The following is a 26,703-nucleotide window of genomic DNA, read 5'->3' on the forward strand; positions in this document are numbered from 1 at the left end:
CGTTTACCCAAAAAGCATCTTCCCCCCTCCCCAAATTGCCCCTCTGGGCATCGCCCCCCGGACGCAGCCCCCGTCACCCCGGGGCGCTGCCAGCGGGCGCGGAGCCTCCCCCGCGCTTCCTCCGCGCCCGCGGAGCGCAGCGGCGGGCGGCGCCGCGCAGGCTGCCGGCGGGAGGGGGGGAAACGGGGACCGGCTCCGTGCCGCACCGGCTGCAGAAAGTTTCCCTCCGGGCTCCCGCTGGCATTCAGGCCCGGGACCTTCTTTTAGAAAAGAAAAAAAAAATCTGAATTTTTCTCTTTATTATTACTGTGATTTTCGGGCAGCGCCCGCGCGCGGCGAGCACCGGCCGGCGCCGGGCGGGCCCCGACGGGACGGGGCTGCGGGGGATGCGCGGCGGCGGCGGAGCAGCGCGGCCCGCGCCGGGCCTCGGCGGGCGCCCCCCGCGCCCCGCTGCCCGCGGGCGGCCGCCGGCCCCCGGGGCAGCCCTCGCCCGGCCCGGGGCGGTCCTCGCCGCCGCCCGCTGAGCGCTCTGCCGGCGCCGTGCCGGGGCCGGGGCCGCGGGTCCCGGGCCGGTCCCGGGGCCGGCGGGGAGCGCTCCCCGGGCAGAGCCGGGACGGCGGCGGGAGGCAGGTCCCGGGGCGGCCCGGCGGACGGGGCCGTGCATGGCACGGGCACCCCCTTTTCCAGCTTTTTTTTTTTTTTTTAATTTTTCATTTTTCTCGGAGGAGCTCGCACCTTTAGTCGCTTTTTAATTTTTTATTATTATTATTTTTTTTTTTAACATTTCAACTTCAAGACGCCAGCGGAGAGTTGTGGTTATTTCCCGAGACCGTGTTAGTGTGCGGCGCCGAGGCCATGCGGTGAGGTAAGAGCGGGACTGGGACCGACTGAGAGTCCCCTCGGGGCCGGGACTCTCAGGGTAGAGGGTCGCATCCGTTTTCTTTGTATTCTGATCTGATAAATACGTGTCACCCCCCTGCGCAGGTACCTGTAGGACAGACCCCTCCCGACCCCCCAGTAGGAGCACAAAGCCGCGAAGTTCAGATTGGTTTTGAAACCAAAACTCTGTAGAACATAAAATGGAAATATTTCTTTTGTTGGTGGTTTTTTTCGGTTTTTTTGAGCTACTGAGGAAGTACTAACTTGAAGTTGAGCTGGGCCCAATTCTGGTTGCAGCCTGGTTTTATTTTCCACTGTATGTGTCAGATTTCAATAGTTTATGCCCGGTTTACACTCGTGTGAACTACCTAAGAACTGGGTCATTACTCACCCAGGCTGATTCAAAGTATGTTTGAGTCCAGGAGAGTATTTCTGTTGGCTGTAGTGAATGTTTTTGGTTGGGAGGGTTCAGTCCTTACTGGTTTTAGTAGTCCTAGGGAAGCTGATGGGGCAACCTCGGTGAGAAAGTCTTACTCATGTGTTTACAGAGCCTGGCTGGAGGGTTCCTGTTAGATGCCATGTTCAGATCTCCACCTCTGGTTTTGTTTTACACCTTAACATTTATTAGATGAGCTATTTCAAAATACAGGGATTAATAGCTGATATAACCTCCCTGCTCCTCTCTTGCGTTTTATTATAAGATGAGGCACGACACTTTTCCCCAAGTGGCGACAGCTCGCGGCAAAGCCAGCACCAGCTCCGTTTTTAAATCAGGCCGGGCTGTGGTGCAGAAGTCATGTTGCACGGGGCTTAGCGGCTTGTTGGTTACAGGTTATTAAAACCTCAGTTTGTGATGCAGCAAGCTGGATCTAAACGTACTGTAACTGTTTAAATCAAATATCTATGGAATGCTGTTCACTCCCTCCACCATACCTTCACTGATTGGCCTTGGGGAAAAGAAAAGTGCTGAATTTACGTCTATTGAAGTAAGTTAACTTGTCCCGGTCCAGGTGGATGCTCTGCTGGAGTCCCCGCACAGAGGCATTTGGGCTGCCCTGCTCGTGCGCTGTGGGTGCCCAGTGCTGGCAGGACGGCTCACGCCAGCGGCATTCAGTCCCTGATTGAACAAGTGACCAGACAGGGACTGGGAGCGCTGAATTTCTGCTGTGCCATCTCGTTTCCCCGCTGTGGTGTGAATGCTGTTCACACCCTTGCGCACAGCTGGAATTAATTAATTTGATTTTTACGCATTCCTGTAAGGAGAACCAACCGGGTGGTCGTGTCAGGGTGGGAGAGGGGTGTGCTGTGCTGCGCTGCCTGGCATCCGCGTTGCCCAGGGAGGTTGTGCAACGAGAGCTGCTCGGAGCAAAACCTGCTGTCCTCCTGTGTCACCTGTGGCTGAGGTGCCCGCTGTGGTGGGGATGCGGGGCAGGACGGGCAGCTGTGCCACCTCAGGATGGGCTCCATCTTTCAGAGAGGTCGCAGTGAGCTCGCTGCCATGTCCTTCTCCTGCAGAAGACGACCCATCCCAGAGCCCAGGAGCTCCGCTGGCTGCTCGTGGGGCTCTCAAACTGGAGCTTTGGGTGGTGGCCATCATGCAGGTGGGACATGAGCCCTTTGGCAGGAAGAGGCAGTGGTCCGAGGGGAGAAGCTGCTTGTGGGAGGAAGAAGAAGCAGGTGCATCGCACATACATGTGCAAGCAAGGGAAGGGAAAACACATCATCTCCTTTGGGGGAGCCTCCTGATGAGTTAAGCTGGAAGCACTGGGGAAAGGTCTGTCTCGAGGTGATGAGTCTGGAAACTACAGTTCTTGATCCTGGGTACTAACATGATGGGTGCAACAGGTTGATTTTCTGGCCTTTGGCTTCATTTTTGGTTCGTCCCATACCTGTTGCAAGTGTCGTTTCTTTCCATCCTGGTTCCCCAAGCACTGGAGTATCTTGCCCTCTCCTGCTGCTGTTACCGCTCATTTTTCTGAGTGCTAATTACTCTCAACCATCCTGTTCAGTGGTTTTTTTTTTTTTTTATTCTTTTCAGCTTGCAGGCTCCTGTGAAACTTCCAGGTGAAGCGTGAGAATGGGTTTGCTTTTGGACTTACCTTTCTAAGAACTCTCAGAAATAGTCTCGGGAACCCTGAGGATCTGAGGCTGGGAGCTGAAAACCACCCAGCTAATTACTGCAACCTGGTTACGCTCGGAGCAGTTATTTCTGCCTTTGTTTACCTGGCTGTTTATTTGCCCAATTTTTGCAATAATATTAGTTGATTTAATAAAACTACTCTGCCTTGCTTAAAAAAAAAAAGCAAGCTTCCTGTAAATAACATGGGTAAAAAAAGAGAAATAGAAGGAGCAAACCATATACAAAAGGAGTGCGGCCGCTGCTGAGCCACCTGCGTGACCGCTGCTCCCACTGTGGCCTCTTCCGTGGGCCAGGTGCCTGCCAGCACCGCGAGCCAGGGATCTGACCATGTGTCTTGCCCAGTAGCCCCTTGCCAGCCATGTTTCAGGGCATAAGCATCACCAACTTTGATTTTTGTGGGGCTTTTTTTAATTTAAGGTTTGTTGTATTTGGCCTTCTTATGTCAAACATGCAATAGCTGTCTGTGGAAAAGAGGTTATTTCTGCGTTTGGTGCTGACATTAGGACGCAGCATTAATTTTCCGTTAAATGACAGATTTATTGGAGTTTTCTTCATCTACACAATATGACCCGAAAACCTGAGTTATAATTTGCCAGAAGGGGGCATTTTGCAAACATTGTAAAGGATTTCAGCAGCGCGGGAGATGGGCCCGGTGAGCTCAGCTTGATAATTAAGCAGGTAGCGATGCACGTCTGGAAACTACAGCCTCTTAGGGAAGAGTTTCGTGGTGCCTAAATGGTATAATAAAATTACCATGCACCTACACACTAGTGAATGAATTTTGGGGCGTTACATTCACAGGGAGACCAGTTACTTGTCTCACTGTGGCATGCAGGGCAACCGAGTGGTTGTTAAAATAAGAAATCATGAAGTAGCGTTTGATTATTTTTTTTTTTTAATGAAACCACTTAAAAATGCATTTTCCAACTATCTCCCAGTAAATGGCTTTTTTGCTGTAGGTTGAGCTCTGAGAGCTTCGTGCTGCTCTGATGTTCTTGCATGTGTTTTTTTTTTTAACTTTTCCTCTCTGGAAAGAGGGCATCACCCCATCTGGAACCCACAGCTCTGCATCTCCCTTTGTTTGAATGTGTTGCCGAGCTGCTCATTGCTTGTCCTGACCCAAGCCAGATCCACATGGCCAGTAAAGCCAGTCCTTCACTGTGGAAATGCCAAGGAGCTTTGCTGGGGCTCTGGGGGTTGATTTTCTTGTGTGGGGTGTGTGTTGGATTTGGGGTCCCAGCCAGCATGCGCTCTCCAGCCACACTGTCTCTGCCCTCATCTCTTCTGTCCCCATCCCAAACCCAGAGGCCCTCCTTGATCGAGACTTTGCTTTCTTTGTCTTTAAACATTTGTCTGCTGTAGGTGCAGCTGACTAGTTTAAGCGGCTGGTGAGAGTTTGTCCCCCTGTGCTGGTGGGGGACAGTCCTGCCCTTTGGGGTGATCAGCCTCAGCTGGTGGGAGCTGCTGTGTGGGGGTGTGACACCTCTCATCCCCTCTTCATAGCTGGGGAGAACAAGGCAGAAACGAGTTAGGTGAGCTGATGAAAGAAAGGGGATGAAAACCTCTTGTTTCTGTTTTATCGGTCACCTATTCAGCATGCTAACTGCTGGGTGTACAGTTTCTCCTCAAAACCTGGCGTTTTGTTGTGTAGCAATGTACCACTGGAGCAAAGGCCCCAAGCACCGTCTCTAAACAGTCCGTACCAATGTGCTTTGCAACAATTTGTGCTTCGTATGTGGTAAATCCAGCAAAAAGGGACTAAATTTGGCTAATTGTGTTAGTTCCAAGAGGTCTCATTTAAGGTCCTGAAGCATCCTGAATTGTTTGGGATAGCTGCTAAGCCAGGCTCAGGTGCCATCACCTGTTTTCTGACTTTTTCCTCTTGAAATAAATGGTGAGCTTTCTGCCCATCTATGGTGAGGGGCTTCCTGGGCGGCTGGGGAAGGGACGGCTGTGCAGTGTAAGGGCAGGTGCTGCTGGATGTAAAAGGTGATGCTTGTATTTTCTGTATTTTACTATGGATACTTATGGTGAGTTGACCTTGACTGGACACCAGGTGCCCACCCAGCTGCCCTTACTCCCCTCCTCAGCTGGACAGGGGAGAGAAAATATAATAAAAGGCTACTGGATCAAGATAAAGACAGGGAAAGATCACTCAGCTATTATGGTCACGGACAAAATGGACTTGGGCAAATTAGTTTCATTTATTACCAATCAGATCAGAGTGGGATAATGACAAAATAAAAAACTGAATCTTAAAACACATTTCCCCCACCCCTCCCTTCTTCCCAGGCTCAACTTCATTACCAAATTCTCTCCCTCCTCCCCTGCAGTGGCACAGGGGTATGGGGAATGGGGGTTGTGGTCAGTCCATCACACTTGTTTCTGCTGCTCCTTCCTCCTCAGGGGGAGGACTCGTCACACTCTCCCCCTGCTCCACTGTGGGTCCCCTCCCACAGGAGAGAGTCCTCCATGAACTTCTCCCACATGAGTCCTTCCCATGGGCTGCAGCTCTTCACAAACTGTTCCAGTGTGGGTCCCCCACGGGGTCACAAGTGCTGCCAGCAAACCTGCTCCAGCCTGGGCTCCTCTCTCCACGGGGCCACAGGTCCTGCCAGGAGCCTGCTCCAGTGTGGGCTCTCCACGGGGTCACAGCCCCCTTTGGGCACATCCCCCTGCTCTGTCATGGGGTCCCCCCCGGGCTGCAGGTGGGTGTCTGCTCCCCCGTGGAGCTCCCTGAGTGCAGGGCACAGCTGCCTCACCACGGGCTGCACCACGGGCTGCAGGGGAACCTCTGCTCTGGCGCCTGGAGCACCTCCTCCCCTCCTTCACTCACCTTGGGCTCTGCAGGGCTGTTTCTCTCACATATTGTCACTCCTCTCTCCCAGCTGCTGTTCCACAGCTGGTTTTCCCCCTTCTTAAATACGTTGTCCCAGAGTTGCTACCACTGTTGCTGATGGGCTTGGCCTTGGCCAGCGGCGGGTCCGTCGGACACGGGGGAAGCTTCTGGCAGCTTCTCACAGAGACACCCCTGCAGCCCCCGGCTACCAAAACTTTGCCATGCAAACCTGATACAATACTTTTAGGCAGGTAAGTAACTTTAGGGTCAAAAAACCTCATAGAAATGGTTCTGCCCCTTTTCAAAAAAGATTATAGAAAAATGAATGACACCAACGTTTGATGACAAGTGTTACAAGTAGAGCTAGAGAGATGGTAACAATGAGATGTTAGAAATATGTTGAGTGTGTGAAGGGTGGTCCTCCACCCTGTGTTTCATTGCATCTCCTGAGGCTGAGAAGGGTCAGAGGTCCCTGAACGGGGGAGGGGATGGCAGCAGAGCCCAGGCACATGACGTTTGCACCTTCAAGCCTGTAGCTCTTGCGTCGTGTTGTCAGGTGGAAAGACAAAAAGCTTTTGAGCTTGGAGCAGGGCGCTGGTGGTATCTGTGTTGAGCGTGCTGGTTTAGTCCTTTCCTGTTTCACTAATAATTCTCCCCATCTCTCCTCAAATCCTTGAGCCCAGCAGAGCTGTGCAATACCCAGTTCCTGTTTTGCTGTAGGATTTTTTTGTTTGCTTTGTGTTTGGGATTGAAATCCGTTTTGATCCCTCATTCTTGGAGGAAGCTCCAACAGGTCAACACCAGAGCATTTAAAATGCAATTGCTACCTCTCAGTGTCTGATGCAGTGCCAATGGTTGCACTTTTCTTGCCGGGACCTGCACCATCTGTGGACTGGTTGCCTTATTGTGAGGGATGCACTGGGCCAGCCCCACTCCTGAGTTTCCCACACCGCGAGAGTAGCAATGTTGTTCAGGTTCACCCCAGCTGAGCTGGGACTGAAGCTTTCCAAATCATAGCCCACTCCAATGTAATGTTTTCACAAGGACTGCAGGGTAGTGAAATATCCGTGAGAGAAAGCCACGTCCAGATGTTGCAAAAGGCTCGGTGCAATAATGAATTATCCACAGCTATTCCCAGGCTGGACGGCTTCTGTTTCGAGCTGCTGGTGCGGTTTTGCCTGCTTCCTGGCCTGGACTTAGTTGTGGTGCTTTGCTTTTTGCAAAAACAGTGTCTCCGTGAGCCTCAAGGAGTTGCCCTGATGCACTGCAAAGCAGCTTTTCTCGTGGCAGCGCTTTCCCATGGTATTTTCTTCCGGGAGCTGGCGTGCGCCGCTGCACAGGAAATTCTGGTTGCACCGTTATTGCAGAGCCTATTGTTTGGGGCAAGAGCAGGATTTGGTCTTGCTCACATCCTAAAATGTCTCATTGCGTTAAAAGGATGTTGCAGAGTATCCAGGGCTGCTGGCAGAGTGGCAAAGCTCAAAGCTGGTTTTGTGCAGAGTTCACACTTAGCCCAGATCCCTGTGTTTCTGCTCAAAGTTGCTGCTCAGGTTTGTCATGGGAATCCTCAGGATAAAGGAAAACTTGGAGTGAAACCAGAGTCAGGGCATGGTCCCTCATCACATTTTGCAGCTTTTTGCTGCTTATCCCGCTCCTGCTTGTGGGTGATGTGTAGCAGATGCATTGAGTGATGCAAAATCAGTGTATGTGGGTGTGCGGGGGATACAGAAACCCATCAAAACGCTGCCTTTGAGATGCCAGAAAACATGGCCTGGATTGTACGGGTGTAAATTGGCAGGTACAGCACGTGGCAGGCTCTGTTTTCATCTGCCGCAGTCTCGTGGCGCAACCGAGGACGCCTGTTAACCTGTCCGTGCCTCAGTTTCTTATCTCAGCACCAGAGCAAATGCTGTGCTGCCTGTGTTTGCTTTCACTTTGGTTTTTTTCCCTTAACTAATCTTTGTGGCTTAGATGGTTGGCAGCGATAGCTGTATTTCCCAGGCTGTGCTATCCAAGTTGCAAAACACTGTTCCTCGCCTGTGCGAACCGCAGGTCCTCTTGCGCAGGGCTATGTGTAATGTTTTGGCTACAACTTGCCCCCCGGCAGAAGCAAGAGGATTTGAAAGCTCTGCTGTCCGAATTGCGCTCCACCTCGCTGTGCGGACAGTTGCTCACCCCTTGGGTTGCCTGCCCAGGCTCTCAGCTCCCCCTCGCTGTTTTTTTGTTCACTTTTGGCTGCCATCCCAAAAGAGGGAGAACACCAAACAGGGGCAGGTGTAAAGAGTGAAGCTGCATGTGTGATGTTCTGATGCTGCCCCATGCCAGGTCAGAATTAAGCGTGGAAGTTCCCAGGGCTTTTGCAAACTCTTGTGTCTCGGGAGATGAGCTTTTGCTGCCCCAGTAAAGCCCCAGAGAGCCTGCGCAGCCAGCCAGCCCCTCCACGCACGATGCTGCACAGAGCTGCCAGCAACCTGCTCTGCGCTGGGTCTGAATTTGCTGCTGGAGGCTTTTCTTGGTCCAGGTGCCGCACTTCAGTGTGTGTGGGTGAGGAGGTGAGCCCCCTTGGATCTAGCACTGCCCAGTGAGGGTGTTCGCACCCAGCTCCTTTGCTGCTGCAGCAAACTGCTGGTATCATCACTTCAATAGACGCCCATTTCAGTTCGAGGGCTCTGCTGGATTTGTGCGAACAGGGTGGCTGACGCCGCTGTGCACTGGCATGATAAAGCAAACCAAAAGGCTTCTCTGATGCTATGGTGATGAGCGGAGCAAAGCACGTGCCTGGCAGAGGGATGGGGAGCCTGGCGGCGGTGGTCCTATGTCCCTCATCTGAACAAGCCACACTGGGAGCAGTTGTAGCCCATTTGCTCTTGCTGCTCCTCTTGCGCCAGGCTGACACGGGGTAACAGCTGATGCCGTCCCACTGAAACTGGGTTGACATTGTCTGCCAGAGGCCTCCCATACACTCAGGGACTTGTTTGAGAGAACCATTAATCAGTTTAAAACTGCTCTGTTTCACTTGTGGGTATAAAAAATGCCTATTGTATGTAAAAACAATGCCACCGATGTGAGCATCTGCCCTCAGTGCTGGAATTGTTTAGCTGAAGTGGTATGAAGTCACACGTCTAGCCAGAGCAGTGTTGTCATGGAGCCTCTGGACTCCCAGCTTTGGCCAAGCAGTTGGTGTTGGGCTTCACTGCAGCATTGTGGCAGTGCCTGGCCTCCTCCACCCGTGCTGGTGTAGAGGATGCTGTTGGCTGGGTGGCTGGAGGGTGACACCAGGGTCCTGCCTGAGCTCAGGCAGCGCAGCGGAGAGCGAGGAGGAGGAAGAATAGAGCATCCACTGGGTTTCTGAGCAGCACAAGAAGTTGGGTTTGCGCTGGAAGCCACCAGCCCCAGAGCTCATTACCATCTTCCCATCCCTCCCTTCTGCTGTAGGGAGTTTGACAGCGTTCCTGGGTGCAGAGCACATCCTAAACTTCTGCTCCACGCTCTGGTTTCCACACTGTAGACCGGAGCTGAAAAAGACACTGGCAGCAGCGAGAGCAGGCGAGCAACCCACACGGTGTCCCTCAGTGACCCTCTGTGATCAGTCTTGGAACATCTGCTTGTAGATAACAGGGAAAGCCAGAGGAAGCAGCAGGGATGAAGGTGGTGGCCTCTAAGCATTTTCACACCACACCGTGTGTGATCTGTGGGGCGGGCAATGCTGGCAAGCTGAGTGCAGCCGGGGTGGAGTCAAGGTAGCCCACTGCAGCCCAGGGGATGCTGTCCCCAGCCACAGGGGATGATGGCTGCGTGTGTTTTCCAGTGGGATTTTATACAACAGCAGCTGGTGAGTTTACTTTATATGGTGTAAGTCCTGCCAAAACAATTTCTTCCTGTTATTGCGCCTCCGGTCTTAGTGGAGAGATAAGAACCTTTTGCAGGGAGCTGGTTTCTCCCAGGGGCTCTCCTTCTCTGAGCCGGGAGTTCTGAGCAGCAGTTCCCAGGGCAACTCTTCCTCAGTCCTTTAGCTAAATTTCAAAGTTATGTTTAGTTAAACAATAAAAGGAACATCTGAGTGTAGTCTGTGAAGGGTCTTTCCACAACCAAATGGATCAGATTCGTTTTAGGCGATATTTCCCATGAATTACCTCTTCAGTTGCCCAAGGAGGTAGTTACGGATGGCAAAGACCTTGGCCTTGAAGACAAGGCTTGTGTTAAAGTATATTGAAGTGAAAGCTGAGACAACGTGGGGCTTTGCTTGGACCTGGGCTGGAGCTGGGAGAGCACCACAAGTCTCATCACTTCCCCAGCTCAGACCTGGTGGCTTCAGGTGATGTTTCGGGTTGCCACACCATTTTGTTTTCTGACACTGGATGGGATCCAGTGGTGTCCAGCTCTCAGGGCTGCTGCATGCTGCGATGACAGTGGTAGGTTTTACTTCTGACCAGAGGGCTGTGTGGATACCTCATGCTCCCTGGAAAGTAAAGTACCTTCCTTTTCCCACCTAATTCTGGCAGAATTAGGAAAATGGCACAGAGTTCCAATAGCTGGAAAGCTCTACAGGCTGGGGGAGTGATTTGCATGGAAAGGTTTCTCAGCTTCACAGCAAGGAAACACCCTTGCTAAAGAAATGCTGCTGCATGTGGGTTTCCACTCCTGCAAAGGAAAATTCTTAAGGCCAAGCCTTAAATATTCTAATGGGGATGAAGATAGATCTTAAACCCCCTTCTGCTTGGTGTTTTAATTCCTTCTGAGTCAATGAACGGAACCTAAAGCAAAGGCACAAGAAGGTGTGCTGGGTTCTAGCGTGGGCCCGTGGCAGGCAGTGCCAGATCAGCTCCAATTGCATACGATAGAGGAATCATTTCAGGTTTTCCAATTGCAAACACAGCGCTGGAGCTGGGAGGGCTTTTGCCACCGCTTAACAATTTGACTGAATTGAATAGGCTCCACTCCCATTCCTAAGAGTAGGCTGCTGAGAGGAAGGAAAACCAGGAAAAAAGACAGTCGTTAGAGTGAGGTGCTGCCCTTCTGAATAAAGCTGCAGATCACCACCTGTGGAGAGCAAGGTTTAGGGTGGATGTGTGCCTGGAACAGCATCTCTGGCGCAGTTACCCCACGATGTGGCTGCGAGGAGAGCAAAAAGGTGGTGCTCAAACTGCCCTGCATTTAGGGCTTGCATAAGATGTGTTTGGCTGCAGAGTGGCTTTGTTGTCTAATTATGGTGCACTACCACGTTGTTACCAGTCTCCTGCTCTTCCCATTGCCTCGTTAGCCTAGCCACAACTTCTGACTTGAGCAATGCTTCATGCCTGGTGGTACACAGATCATGCAGAGCCCTTTCCACTGCTGGCAGCAAAGGCAGCACATTGGGGAGGCAAGAGAAAAGAGGGCCACAAAAGCCCGATGTAAATGAGCAAACATCTGAGCGTGCAAAAGTTGTTTTGCAAGCAGGAAGGGAGCTGAATTCCTCAGCTGGGCTGCTCAGTGGGACATTCTGCCCAGGTCTGATGCTGTGAACTACATAAAATAAGTTGGTGCTTGCAAACAGGGATCCTGCAGAAGGGATCTGCTGGAGCAGTAGCCAGATGTTTGCTTCTGACTCTTCAGTGGGTGATGTTTTCTCACTCTGGGATATGATGTTTTCTCACTTCTTGCCATAATAAGTTAAAGCCAAGCACTTTAATAAACTTCTATGAAGATAAGGAGTTTAGGTAGAAATTAGGTAGAAATACTTATATAAAAGGGAAGTAAATAAATGCATTTCAGGGCATAAGCCAACCCATGTTTGACACAGCTAGAAGCAATTTTCTCCAAGGCACAGATTGGTCATTAATGAAGTTCTTGCCTCCTTCCTCTGAAGCTTTTGGCCTTGTACAGAGCATAGGAGAAAGCAGTGGGTTATATGGAAGCCCTGGGTGATCCAGGCCTGGTGTGTTTGTACTCCTTAATGCTCCTCCGGTGTAATCAGTGGGTTTTGCACCCATAAAGAATTACAGCAATGTCACATAAACTTTCTACAATAAATATAGGGAGTCTATTCATATGGTTTCAGGCTTGAACTTTCTGAGTGATAATTACTCTATAATCTTTCTAGGCACTGTGCTTTGGTTCCTGGAAAGTTTCACCTTTATTTACAGCTACAGTGTAAACGCATTTAATAAGACAGAGTTGAAAACGTATTTTTGGGGAAGAGTTTTACAGCAGGATGCTGTGGGACAACTCCATGAATCTATGCAGTGCTATAGCCAGGGGACATGGACCCGATTGCTGGATACTCCTTGGGGAACTGTTCAGAAAAGCAAAAGCATTGCCTGTCTTCTTTCAAACACACTCAAAAAAGGAGGTGCAAGTTTTGTTGAGAGCAGGAAGGAGCCATGGGTTTAGGTATAAAGTTGTCTTTGGAGAGCAGGTCTGTCTGAGCGGTGGTGTTAGGAGAAAACCCTCCATGCTGCATTTCCCTGGTTCTTTATATATCCTCTGCTGCATGACAGTAAATACATTGCAAGAATGGATATTGAGATCCCTAATTTGAGTTTAGTTTGGGTACCTAAATACGTGTTTGAGCATGTAAGTGGGAAAGCTGAATTTTACGCTGAAGGTGCAGCTCTGCTCCCTGGCAGTCAGGACATGGCTGGGTAGGAGTTGTGGTCTGCGAGATGGATGGGCTGTGAGCCTTTCCTGAGCGTGCAGGAGGTTTTCTAGGACAAGATCTTCTGCAACAGGTCCAACAAAGTACCCTTCAGAGCCCTGTGTTAATATGCTGTTTCTTTCCGCAGGTGATAACAAGCTGAGGTTCAGCCCCATGCGGCTTAAATTGTAATTTCTAGCTATGAGGGTATGTGGAGACCATGTTTTGAACTGGATAAACGACAGCCAGATTTGTCCTGGAGGCTATGGGGCTGCGTTGCTGAAGCGATGGGTCAGAACTTCACATTCAGCATATAACCCAGCTGCCAGATGAGATGCTTAATTCATTTATCTCTTCCTTTGCCTCTTCTCTGCTATTGCATCCAACTGCCACTGAGGCCAGGGAAACAGCGAGTCAGAGGAGGTGCGGCTCAGGAGGAAAGTTCAGTGCAGTCTACAGGGTTGAAAACAAACTGAACATGGGCGTATGCCTTTGACGTGAGGATCAAAAAGATTTGAGTTAATTGGGTACACAGGCGCTTCCCTTGCTGCCTCATTCCTGACTTCTCTGGACCTGTTTTCTTCACCTACTGAGGGCCGTGGGGCAGAGCAGTCGCTGCCTGACATGCATTTCTGTATCCACACTCTCAGCCAGTGCTGTCAGGACCGAAGCATCCGCCTGCCCATGTGCTGGGGGTACTCTTTGCAACCCTTCCCAACTGCCACATCTTTCAGGGAGATTATTTTTGGCATGCTGACTGTGTCGGGTTTCTCGATTTTCTTGCTGCGAGTAGTTGTGAAATAGCGGCTGTTCTGCTAATGCCAGTGATGGCATCCGCTGGGGCCCTCGCTCTCGTTTGCACACTGCTATGGGGAGGAGGGAGCATGTTTTTAAAGACAGACAAGAAAAAGCCCAAGAGTGATTAAAGTCAATGGAAGATCCCTCTGGCTTCTGTGGGAATTGAGTTTTGCTCAAGTTTTCTGCCGGACAAGCCTATATTCTTAAACACTTTTTCTTAGGCACTTCTTTTGTCTCTGAAGGAAGAGGGGTCACTTTTTCCACACTGCTGACGTGAATGATGAATCACAGCTGTTGTGGGAACGTGCTGTTACTGTGACCAGTAACTTGTCAAAGTATTTGCCATCTTCATCCCGATGTCCTCAGGTGTTTTGCAGCCTGTGTGCCAAATGGTTGGGTATGACCACGGTTCAGAGAGCTCTTTTGATGTTTCTCAAGTGGGATAGATAGGAAGGATTGACTCGATAAGAATTTTTATTTCAAGGAGTAATATAGCCTATGTATGGGAGAGCCCTCTCATTTTACTACAGGAAGGAAATGTGTCAGCACGTAGCAAAGATCCAGCATATGGCCTGTAAGCCAAGGTGATTTTGCCTCAGTACTGAGTGCTAGCTCCAGCCAAATAAAAGACACAGAGCTGGAATAACATCCAGAAAACTCAGCAGATTTTGCAAACCCTGGCAGCGCCGGTGAGCTGGAGCCAGGGCTGGCCCTGCCCTGCCTGTGCAGGCAGGTCGAGTGCCAGCGTGGGAGTTTCTGGAGCTCTTGCACCAGCTGAGCAGGGTTTGAACCTAATCCCTGAGAAAACATGAGCTAGTGTGCCATGACTTGCTGTGGAGTGGTCCTGTACCTCCAACAGGGTGCATGTCCTTGCAGAAATGTATATGCTTGTCTTTTCTGAGGTGTGCTACTGTATTTGCAATGTGATGTCCAGCTTGCTGTGGCCTGTGTGCTGTGAAGGTCCAGGGCTTTCCAGAGCTGTGGCAAGGGTAGTACTGCTGCTTGGTCTTAGCTAAATGCTGCAACATATAAAGAATTTAGATTTGTGTGATGTGAGCTGGCAAATCACTGTGTTGGTTTTTTGCACGATAGCAATGTTCGTATGTCCATGCTGTGCAGTTTCCTGCAAAAGCTAGATGTTGCCTGCATGTGTTCCCAAACCGTTTGTGCTTTTAAAGCACGGGTGAAGATGTAAATGTGCTGGGCTTATCCTTGGAGATGGGGAGGTGCACCTTCAGAGGGGATGCAGCGGGCGCTTTCAGGTACTGTCCTTTCCTGCTTATGGTTTTTGTTTAGTTCCTTGCCATCCATAGCAATAAATTCACTTGCTGTTGAAAAGGAGTTATTGGAGAGACTTAACAGAATAGAGAAAAGGGTGAAATTAAAAGATGCCTAATACTTGGAACAAAATCCCTAGCTCCTTTTAAAAAAGATTCAGGCTTTGTTCCATAAATGGTGATAAAGGGAGCCTTTAGCTGCTCCTGCTCAGCTGGGTTTTCAACCCTAAAAAAGGGGTAAGTATCCTTGAGGAGGGCAGGGTGGGAAGGCAGAGGGGACATGACCATGTGGCCACCTGTGTGTGCACAGCCCCATCCCGGCGGCCAGGGTGCATGGCGGGGGCACAGCCAGAAGATGAAAAAGCTCATTGGTAATGATGCTAATTGAATCTGATGTTACTTCCCTATGTTCAGAGACGGCTGCTGCTGCCATCACCCAGTGGAGTGTGGCTGGCTCGAGCGGGGCCCCGGTGCGTGAAGAATGCAAGCTGACAGCCCCTTTTGCAGGGAAAAGCCGTGTTGGTGAGACTGTGCAGCAGTCCAGACAGGGGATGCACTCACAATGCCTGCTTAAAAGCTGCTTGTTTGGTTTAGTATCTGTATGGGGTCGGCAGGGCAGGCTTGCATCGACAAACTAAGGTTTTGAAGTCTTGGTTTGTAAGATGTGCATGTGAGGACCAGCTCTGGCTGAGATGGGCTGCACAATTGCAGGATAACACCTCCAGCAACGGCAGCATTGCCACCAAAACTTGGCTCCAAACATCACCCACCCACTGACAGTTCCTGAAAAGCAACCACTGTGTGCACCAGCCTGGGCTAACCGTGTGGTCATGGCCAGTGTGTAATGGCTCTGGATGCAAATAAGGATTATTTTTCATTGTTGCTGTTGAGGGGGGATGGCAGGAGAAAGGTGTCTGCATGTCTAGGGGGCACCTTGTGACTTTTGAGGGTTCTGGATGTGGGGTGGGCATGCCTGGATTTGATGATACACCTACCTTGTGAGGGAAAAATAAGGTGCAGGTGGGTGTCAGACACCTAAAAACTCTGTGCCTCTGGAGTGAAAAGCCCCAGCTAGAGAGCAGGCCAGGCACCCAGCAGTCATGATGCTTTTCTAGAAACACAAGATTAGGTTTTTCATATGCCTAAAAGGAATTTTGTGCCAGGCCACCTGCCTTCACAAGTTGGATATCCTAGAACGCAGCAGTGGCCTAATGCACAGCAGGTGTCACTGGCCTCTTTGGAACATCAGACCTCCAAATACCCAGAAATTGGGTTGATTTTACTCAAAAGCAGTGCAGAAGACATCTAAAGCAGTTGTTTGCTGTTGAAGGCAAAGGCACTTGTACACCTGGTATGTTGGGCTCCAATCTGAGACTTGCCACCAATTTCTGAGCATGGTAAGGCTATAACTCACCTTTTAGTCAAAAGGCTTTGCATGATGGATTAGGTTTTCTATAACATGGTGCTTGGAGAACTGAGAGCAAACCAGCAACCAACTGCTCAGTCCTATGCTGTTGTGTTGTGTTTAAAGGAGGCGTTGGTCGTTGCGGTTTTCTGTGCCATAAAGCAAGGCTGTGTGGCAGATTTGTTCCTAGGAGCCTGTTTATGAAAGCTGGGAGCAGCGCTCCAGTCTGCGTCGTTGCCTTTCCATGTCCCTCCTTTTGACACAGGGATGTGTTTGGCCTGTTTGGTGGAGAAACCTGAAAGAAGCGATGGTACCTGTTCAAACTGCTGTAAGGAAAAAGGACATGAGGGAAAGAAGTACAGGGGAGATCCCACCCCCTGTAGCTGCCTAAAAAGAATAGGTCACTCGATACCTGTCCAAAGATAGAAATAGGGCTTAGAGGGAGGCAGTTAAGTACCTGTGAGATGCCCTTTGACATCACCAGGGCAATGTAAAGGAGTTGCTGAGTAATATGCTGAAATAATTCTTGGAAATGTGTGAACAGAACTGGTTGCTTCATGTGCTCCCAGTCTTTGCATGTGAATTTGGGGCCGTTGTTGGCACTCAGCGCTTTGTTTCTGATCCTGAGCTGAATGTGCTGAACATACATTAACACAGAAACACAGATTGCAAGGTCTGTAACTATGGCAATGTATCTACAAATGTGACCCTCTGCACCTAATTTCAATATTGGCATCAGTGAGCTGCCTTATAAGATGGCACTTATTTTTTCTAGTAGTAATTCCATGTCAAAGAGGAAATATAAATAAACTCCCCCAAACAAAAGAAGCAAGGAAAAAATAATTCTTTCAAACATTTGAGCAGGAACAATAGGGTAGGATATGCACTCTCTGGGGAGAGCTAATGGCTGAAACCGATAGGAGCCCAGTGCCTGCCTTATTCTGCTTTGTAACTAGCACAAACCTTTGCTCAACTGAAGATTATTTATAGCAAATGTTATGGCAGAAGCATGTGTGACCTGTAGGCTCCCTGCTAGGGGAAGAGCTTTCCTGTACTGTCTCTGGGATACAATAGACAATTATTTAGACACTATCTTTGTCTCAAGATATAAACAATTAAACGCTGGCTCCTGATTTCTGTTCTTACGTTCAGACTATGGGCAGCCATGCTTTTTTACTTAAGGATTTTTGGAGAAGGAAAGTTTTTTTAAGGGGTTTATTGCAGGGAAATGTCACAGCTATATAGTTCTTGAGGCATCTCTACTAAATTGACTAATTGGGAATGCAGAGTAATGTCACAAGCATCATGAAGTGGTTGCCTCCCAGCATCCTCAGGAAGGATGGCAGCCAGCGGCTTGATGTTGTTCAACTAACATTAATGGGGCGTGTATGGGTGTAGACCCCTGAATCTGCCTGTACTGTTGCATTTTAGCTCATCACTGTGGTATTAGAGTACCTCCATCTGCTACTGGATAGTAATTAAATGTTCTTACATATAATTAACTACTTTCAACTGACTACAGAACATCTTAAATAATCTACATGTAACAGCAGATATTTCTGTATTATACTGCCGACAGTCAGTGCCAAATACCTGAAACTGGGGAAACAACTATCGTGCATAAAAACGTAACCTTGTTCTGGAAGATAACTACTTTTTCAGGCTCCCTCATTTTGTTGGGGATCCCTGTGCATCCTGGGTGTCAATAGTCAAAGTATCCTTTTGGATCTGTTTGGTACTCAGTTTTATTTTCTGTATAGCAAAAGAATTTAGAATTGCAAGAATGGGTTTACGAAAATGCGAAGGAGTGTGCGAGGGATGGTTAAATGGCGAAGGGGTATATTATAATCTGCAATTCATGGGTCAGCTGTGCGAGTCTGCAGAAATATTTAGCAACAGGTACAATGCCAAAGCCTTCTGGGCTCTGTGCAGAGCCTTGCTCTGAAATTCAGCTTCAGCAGGAACTAACCCGTTGAAAATCTTCATCTTCTGATTTCAGTTAACATGGGCTTTATACCTCTGTGTTTTCTTCTCGAGTTTCTCCTGCTCAGCTTTGCATGAGGAGCTAGATGATGCCTGTCTCCCGTATTCTGTGCAGGCACTGCATATATAAAGCTGTTGCTGGCTTCGTGGAAGGTTTTGGAGCTCAGCATGATGCAGACCCAAGTGCTGGGACCTGGGTGAGCTGCCTGGTACCTCTCTGCACGATCACACCATTTCATCAGGCCCACCAAGCCTGGAGTGTGGAGCCGCTCGTGTTTGTGGTGAGCTGGTCCCTCCCTGTCAGCACCAGCACAAGTCCGGTTTATCTGACGGATGCAGTTGAGCAACTCTGTCTCTCCCTCAGCTGCAGGCGAAATGAGTCTCCTGCTCTAATTTCATTGTGTTTAGCCATCGCACAAACTAAAACTCCCCGAAATGGGAAGGAAGTAATGTTTAAATTATACATGAGTGAACTGATTTACTCAAACTGAAGTTTTGAGTTCCGTCATTATGAATACAGGGATGGAGCTATCTGTCTGTGCATCCATCCGTCTGCCTGGTGAATATTGACTTAACAGAAACACAAACACAGATCCAGTACTGTAAAAGCTTTGGCTTAAACCAGTGAAAACCGTGTGGGCCAGATGCATGCTGCCACAGGGAAAGTGACGTGTTTGCCTGGTGTTAATTTGTCTGGTTGGTTGTCCTCAGTGATGAAGTGAGACCATTGCTGCAGATTCCCTTCTGCCACTGAAAACTCAGTGTTTTGGTAAGGTCTCTCCATTCCTGAGGAAAGGGATTCAAACTGCTCACCCGTCTGCCTCCTGCTCCTAATGAGGGGGTTTAACTTCCTTTGTAACGTATTTTGCAGAGCATGTAAAATGCTGGTTAAATTCTATGGTCATTTCCTATGGGCACTTGCTGAGTGCTCCTCAGGGAGCCCAGCACCGGAAAGCTGTAGCTGTGCTTGCTAATGGCCTGGAGATCCCTTTTGCAGATGTTTCACCCAAGTCTCTTCTCCATGCTCCTTCCACCTCTATTTAAAAATTAATATGCAAGATGCAGTACTGCCATGCCTGGCTGAACCCCAGCAGGAAACTGTCCTTCTTGCCCTGTAAACAGAAGATGCTGAATTTTTGTAGGGGCTGTAGCAGTTTGTGGTGCAGTGGCTGTGAGCTTGGGATCTGCTGGCAGGGATCTGCTGGGCAGGCAGAGGCTCAAGTGTGGCTGACTTCTGCCTGCATCATCTGGGAGTGCGCTGCAAAAGCATGAATGTGGCTTTGTGGTTGGTCCTTCGAAGTGACACCAAGAGAGGCTGAAACGTCTACAGAGACATGAAGAGAAAGGGGCTGAAGCCATGATTCTCTCCCTATTTATTTGACCTAAATGCACTGAAGTAACTGTACCCTCATGAAAGAGATAATTTCCTGATGCTGGAGAGCTTAACATCTGTTTCCTCCCATTTTTTTTCAGTGGTAGAACATGGTAACGGAAGAACTGGCGGGGTTTTCTTTCCTCTTTTTCTTTTGTATAGCAAGAGGCGCTGCATGCTTGGGCTAAATACACTTTCTGAGAGCAGACAGGTTTCTCTCAAGGGTTATATGATCATTTGTTCTCTATTTTCTCTCCTTCCTGCCTCCCCCCGCCTCTCCTGGAGAGGAGCGGATACACCGAAGCCCAGGCAGGACTTCCTTAGCTCAGCCATGCCTTCTGGCAGGCTGCGCCGCGTGCCCTCTCCCCGTCACCCCCCTTCCCTGAAAAACAATGGCCAAAGGCTCCTTCTTGTTTGTTATTTTGGATCCTGCAGAGGAAGAGCTGAGTGGAAGATCGTGTCCCAGGGGGCCCTTGGTGCATTCCAGCTCTGGCTGCTGCCTTGCAAGTCTGCCGGCACCTTTGCTGTGCCGTCCCCAGTCCTTTAGTGCAAATTGCCAGTGCTGTGCGATATTGGGGGCAGCCAGTTGGTTTTGAAGCAAATTTAGGGCTGTTGAAAGGTGAGAGAAGGGGATGGAGAGCATCAGAGGGGTGTCTCCAGTCTTTGCTCTGCAGCAAGGGCAGGTCCTGTCCACTGAACATTCAGCACAGCACAGGTAGTCACGGTGCCAAGAGTAGCTGGGCTTTTGTACCATCTATTTCTGATGTGGCTTGAACCCACTCATGTGCTGCTAGTATCTCCTTTGCAGTTGGGGTGTAGTGAGCCTCAGACCCTCTATACCCCTGGCTCTAAAACTGTAGAGGTCCACCTCGGGTCTCTCCAGGTGCTTTCTGCCAGAGGTTGTGTGGTGGAGAGCACATTTCTCACACGTGATCCTGTCTGGACTGCCCCAAGGGCTACCGCACCACAAGTTTCCTCTTTGATCTCTTCAAAGGCTTGTTGTTCCTTGGGGCCCCAGTCAGAGTACTTCTTTCGGGTCACTTGGTAGAGGGGATTTGCAAGTTGACTGTAACCTGGAATATGTATTCTCCAGAATCCCACAACAGCCTAGGGATGTCTGGGTTTTCTTTTGTTGGCTGGTGGGGACATGGGTGTTCTCTTGTTGAGCGTATCTACTGGGATGTACACCCAGCCACCCAGAGATCAAACGCATTGGAGCATGTTCCCATGTGGCATTCCCAGCTAGTTGTTTAATCTTACAAACAATAATCAAAATCAGGCTCACAACATGCACCGGTACAAACGATCCAATTACACAAGGATATGCAAGGAACTGAAAGGTCATTGCAATAAGGCTATAAAGACCTGTCCTGGAGCAGAGGAAGGGGTAGGTGCCATTCTTTCCTCTCTCCACAAAGTTTGTCTCAGGAGAAAAGAAGGTAATTGCTGATTTTCTCCATGAGATGTTCTCAGAGTTCTGGGACAGCAGCAAGGTAGAACCCAAATACTAGGTTAGGCTCAGGGCCAGTGCTTTTATCATAGCTCTCCCAGGCAAAGCAAAACAAAGTGATAGACAACACAGCAAACAGTAAAAATTGAAAATGGTCATTAACAATTCTTGGAGTGTATTGTACAGCAAAAAACTGTACAGCACTACAATGTGTGAGGAAATGTATATGTCAGCTACCAAAGTAAATATGCCAGTGTTATGATCCACAGCAGCCAATCAAATAACAGATATAGCACCTGGAAGTTTAATCTAGCACACACCAATCACATCTGTTATTATCTTGAATCCCTTGAACCCCCAGGTGGGTGCTGGAAAGGTTGTGGGTTAACATTGGTAGTCTGCTAAGCACCACACAGCCTCTTGCTCACTGCCCTGCCTGCCCCAGCCCCCAGTGAGATGGGGGAGGCAGGGCAGAAGTGGGATGGGGAGAAGTTGTGGCAGTCCAGTGAAGTTCCCGCTGACTGGAAAAGGGGAAATATAACCCCCATTTTTAAAAAGGAAAAAAGAAGAGCCAGGGAAGTACAGGACAGTCAGTCTCACCACTGTGCCTGGCAAGATTATGGAGCAGATCCTCCTGGAAACTATGCTAGGGCACATGGAAAATAAGGAGGTGATTTGAGACACCCAACATGGGTTCTCTAAGGGCAAATCATGCCTGACAAATTTGTTGGCCTTCTACGATGGGGTTACAGCACTGGTGGATAAGGGAAGAGCAACTGATGTCATCTACCTGGACTCGTGCAAAGCATTTGGCACTGTCCTGCATGACTTTCTTGTCTCTAAATTGGAGAGACATGGATTTGACAGGTGGACCACTCAGTGCATAAGGAATTGACTGGATGGTCGCATTCGAAGAGTTGTGGTCAACGGCTCGATGTCCAAGTGCCGTTCCTCAGGGGTTGGCGTTGGGACTGGCGCTGTTTAACATCTTTGTTGGCGATGTGGACAGTGGGATCGAGGCACCCTCTGATGATACCAAGCTGTGTGGCATGGTCAACATGCTGGAGGGAAGGGATGTGCCATCCAGAGGGATCTGGACAGGCTTGAGAGGGGGGGCCATGCGAACCTCATGAAGTTCAACAAGGCCAAGTGCAAGGTCCTGTGCGTGGGTTGGGGCAATCCCAAGCACAAATCCAGGCTGGGCAATGAGTGGATTGAGAGCAGCCCTGAGGAGAAGGACCTGGGGGTGTTGGTGGGTAGAAAACTGACTATGAGCCAGCAATGTGCGCTCGCAGCCCAGAAAGCCAACCGTGCCCTGGGCTGCATCAAGAGAAGCGTGGCCAGCAGCTCAAGGGAGGGGATCCTCCCCCTCTTCTTGGCTCTCGTGAGACCCCACCTGGAGTTCTGTGTTCAACTCTGGGTCCCCCAACATGGGAAGGACATGGATGTGCTTGAGTGGGTCCAGAGGAGGCCATGAAGATGATCAGGGAGCTGGAGCACCTCCCTTATGAGGACAGGCTGAGAGAGTTGGGGGTGTTCAGCCTGGAGAAGAGAAGGCTCTGGGGAGACCTTAGAGCGGCCTCCCAGTGCTTAAAGGGGCTACAGGAAAGATGGGGAGGGACTCTTGATCACCGTGTGTAGGGATAGGACAAGGGGTAACGGTTTTAAACTGAAAGAGGGTAGATGTAGATTTAGATTAGATATAAGGAAGAAAGTCTTTGCTGTGAGGGTGGTGAGTGGTTGCCCAGAGAAGTGGTGAATGACCCCTCCCTGGAAGTGTTCAAGGCCAGGTTGGACAGGGCTTTGAGCAGCCTGGTCTAGTGGAAGGTGTCCCTGCCCATGGCAGGGGGGTTGGAAATAGATGATTTTTAAGATCCCTTCCAACCCAGACCTTTCTATGATTTGATAATTCTGTTTTGTTGTTTCCCATTCTAGCTCTGCTCACACCCATAAATGCTCCCCTTGGTGCAAGGACAGGCGAGCAAACCTCCAGCTATAGTGACAGGAGCAGCTGGTGGCAGTGGGGAGCTGTGCTGGGTTGGGACATGACATCTCCCCAATCTCACTGGCTGCCTGGATGGAGGCTCGAGCACTCCCTTGTCAGTCTGCTCTGCTAAATGAAATTGCCTCCTGCTCAGAGGTCTGATGCTGAGGCAGTGCAATGCAAGCTTGGATTTACAGTCATGTGCCGAGTCTGAGTGCAGGTGAAATTAATCCTCTGCAAAGATGTTTCCCAAAACATCTGCTGTGTTCCCTTACGTTTTCCTCTGGGGGGATATGGTTCAGTTGAGTTCTAATGTTTTCATGGCTGAGAGAGTCTTCCAAAATATTAAAGCCTGAAACCCCGTTGTAGATCACCTTTCCTGACAGAGGTCCCAACTGTCCAGCGTTTTTGGTGTTTTTTCTAGGTAGGGGACAGCTTTACAGCACTAAATATTAAAAAAACCCAACAAACCAAAATTCTGCTAGTTGCCCAAAAGCTGTAGTGATCTGAAATAGATTTTAGGAATTGTGTGCCGCCAGCCTTGCAAACAGCCTGAACTGTGCAGTGTTAAATGAGCAGTTTCTTTCTTTCATTGGGATCTCTTGAAAAAACTCATTTCAGCCTGGATCAGACCTTTCCTGGTTGATGTTTCCTGGCTAGCTGGTCTCTCTAGCCTGTTGCCTTTGGTAGACATGTGGACACCCTTATTTTGCTATGGTTGTGCATAACTCCTGTAAATTTACTAAGGGCCAGTGCAGAACAAGATTGCCCAAGAAAAGTGTCAATCCCTGAATTGTGCCTTGTGACAGCCCTGATTGCTTGGGCCTGATTTGGTGACCTTTAAGTCTATGAGAACTGTTAACTTCAGTGGGTGTTACCTGGGCCTATGCTCTTGTATCTGTCTGCTAAATCACACTTAAAAGGAGCAAAATTGCGATTACTCCCACCGGTATCAAGCAGAAAAGCCTTGTTGCCAAGGAAATGTTATGCAATCATGAATGAGATACGACGTACCTAGTTCTTTCTTAAAGATTTGGATAATGCAAAAAAAATGAAAGAACTTGGAAGGGGAATCATGGCTATAGATATAGATGTTTGTGTAACACACCTGATGCCTTTTGCTTGGGATTTTGTGCAATCCTAACTTACTTGTTTGCCTCAGCGACCTGGAAAAGGAAGGTGAATTTTCAGAATGAAAGGCTACTCCTTGTGCAGCAACAGTAACAGGGCCTTGTGCAGAGGTGCAGCGTAGGGACCCATGTAGCTCCTGTAAGTTAGAGCAGTTTTCAGTGCTTGATTGATAGCTGTGGTTTTACGAAACCATTTTCCTCACCAGGCGAGATGTTGTGTGTTTTGTAGATCAAACAGACCAGCCACAGCCACCTGGCTGAGCCACCTTCTTTGGGCTCGAGGTAATTCAGAGGGTAGTGGAAGAGGTGTAAGGTAATAGCATTACCTCATGTTTTCTCTGGTTAAGGTCCCACACACAGAGATGGTAGTCGCAGCTTAGCTGCTAGGTGGTAACTTGCTACAACTTGACATCTGCAGCTGTGCCTGCAGCTCAAGGAGGGGAAGAATAAAAAGGTGGTTGACTAACTGTTGTAGTTAATAGGTATTCTCAAAAATATGTTCAAAGTGTTTCTTCAAAACCTCATCCTGCGCCCCAGAAAGATGAGTAATGGTTCATCAGATACTCTTGCAGACGTTCTTCTCCATTCTTGAATTTTATTTTGTTATTATGGGCCGTAATGCCTCTGAGCCTGTGTGGTTTGGTTGATGAGGCCACCTTTTCTGTGGCTTATTTAAAGCATAGGTTTCCCACAAGCATTCTGCTGTGTCTTTGCACAGTGGTGGACACTAATTGTGGTGGCTGTATCAGTTGATGGAGCGTAGCAGATTTTGGAACCTGGTCGGGGAAGACTGAGTGAAGCTGGCTAAAATTTGTTCAAATGCAGAGAATTTGCCTTGGTGCTGGGAGGCTTTGCTCTGGGTGAGGCAATGAATCTGGTTCAGGTGACAGTGATGGGACTGCAGGCGCTAACGCAGCTGTGCTGCTGTGAGTTGGCTCCTGCCAAGGTTAGCCAGTGATTTTGATGTGTGCAGTCCTACAGGCTTAATTGGTGTGAATTACATGACAACAAGAAGGTGCTTTTCTCACACTGAATATTTGCTAGCAGCTGGTCTAAAGGCCTTTTGAGCACCACGCCTGTGTCCTGCTATTCCATTTATCCCTCAAGGAGAGCTTTGTCAAAGCAGTGATGATGGTTTCAAAGATTAGGAGAGGTTCAGGTGAGGCTGGGGTGAAAGGGGAGGTGGAGAGGAGCCACATGGCTTCGTGGTGGTGGCTCCAATTTACGTCTCGTTTAAAGCTACTTAAAAAAATAGATATATTTAATTTTAAAGCTACCCTTGAGCCCTGCATTTCTGGGTTGTGTTGCTTCTCTGGGGAGGGCTGCACAGGATCTGTCTTCCTGTTACAGGCTCTCTTTTGCTTGACACATGAGAAACAGCCTTTCTCTCCTCTGTGCTAGCATCCATCCAAAGACTTCACAGACAAGCCTCTTCCCTTTGAATCGTCTTTCCTCATGTAGGATCCACCCAGCCAAAAACAATAAAACATAAAACTGGAAAGAGAAAACAAAAAAATAGGGACCTTTTGTGACTTTTGTTGCCAGCTGGCTGCACAACTTGAAACTACTCAAATGCTCATTTTTTTTTCACTCCTTCAAATCCATTCAAATGTGTTACTCTTTAAATTGCAGCAGGGATGTCTGTGAGTAACTCGCAGACCCAGAGTGACAGCCCGGGGAATGAGGAGCTGGTCTCCTCCTCAAGCACCAGATGGAGAAACAGTCCCACTAAACCCTTGGTTTTTTGGGAACAAAAGCTTTCTGTGGTCTCTGTACAGACCCAGGGCAACACACAACCCTGTGTGAATTTGTGCTACAGGGTTTAAATGGTGACAGGCAATGCTGAGGGCCCAAAACAGGCCTTTGCCTGCAGAAGGAGGTTCTCTTTTAAAATCTTCATTGTGGCAAGTACAAAAGGCAGTAGGCTGAGTAAATAGATGGCCAAAGCAGAGCAAGGCGATGTTCATGGAAGATAATTGCTATACAGTTAGGTTGTGTAACTGTATGGGGTGTGTAGGGCAATGTGGTGTTACCCCGCTAACACAGGGGGCATTGTGACAGGAGGCAGGGCTGTGGTTCCACAGCGGCTGTGGTTCCATAGTGGCTGCACCACAGCCCAGAATGGAGCCTCTTGGCAGTGCTGGCAGCGCCTGTCTGGAAATATGTTTAAGAAAGGGTGAAAATGCCAGAGAGGAGTGAGGGAGGATTGTGGGAAACAGCGCTGGGAACCCTGAGGTTGGTGAAGGTGGCGGGGAAGGGGTGCTGAAGCAGGGGTGTTCCCTGACAGGAATGGCGGCCTGTGGAGGCCCCATGCAGGAGCACGACAGGAATGGCGGCCTGTGGAGGCCCCACGCAGAAGCACGGGAAAAGCATGAGGAGGAGGGAGTGACAGAGAGGACTGCTACATCCTGACCATCTCTGTCCCAGTTCCCCATCCCCCTGCGCCCCTTGCGGGAGGTAGAGCCATCAGGAGTGAAGGAGGGAAGTTGAGCCATGGGAAGATGGGGGTGGGTGGGGGTAAGGTGTCGTGTGTTAGTTTTATCTTTGTTTCTCATTATCCAAATCAATTTTAATTGGCAATAAATCAAATTAATTTTCCCCAAGTCTGTTTTGCCTGTGACAGTAATTGGTAAGGGATCTCCATATCTTTATATCAACCCATGAGCTTTTTCATCTTATTTTTTTTCCCATCCTGTTTGGTGAGGGAGAGAGATAGTGCAGTGGGGTGAACATCTGGCAGCTGGCCATGGTCAACCCACCACAGTAGCAAACATTCATTTTTGCTGCCCTGAGTACCATTGGTGCCAAAAATGCTTGGCACAACCTCTAG

At 49.3% G+C, this 26,703-nt stretch overlaps 1 protein-coding gene across 2 annotated transcripts in view; it reads left to right on the forward strand.

The window, feature by feature from the left end:
- The first annotated feature begins 574 nt into the window (after positions 1-574).
- Positions 575-26,703, forward strand: part of ARHGEF9 (Cdc42 guanine nucleotide exchange factor 9) — a 221,819-nt gene continuing 195,690 nt past the window's right edge. The window contains exon 1 of one of the 2 annotated variants that reach the window (XM_074882932.1): positions 575-865. The gene's annotated coding sequence lies outside the window, so the exon portion shown is untranslated. The remainder of the gene's footprint in view (positions 866-26,703) is intronic. The other variant, XM_074882933.1, reaches the window with a different exon arrangement.

Source organism: Strix uralensis, chromosome 13 (assembly GCF_047716275.1).
Source record: "Strix uralensis isolate ZFMK-TIS-50842 chromosome 13, bStrUra1, whole genome shotgun sequence".
NCBI classification, from domain to species: Eukaryota; Metazoa; Chordata; class Aves; order Strigiformes; family Strigidae; genus Strix; species Strix uralensis.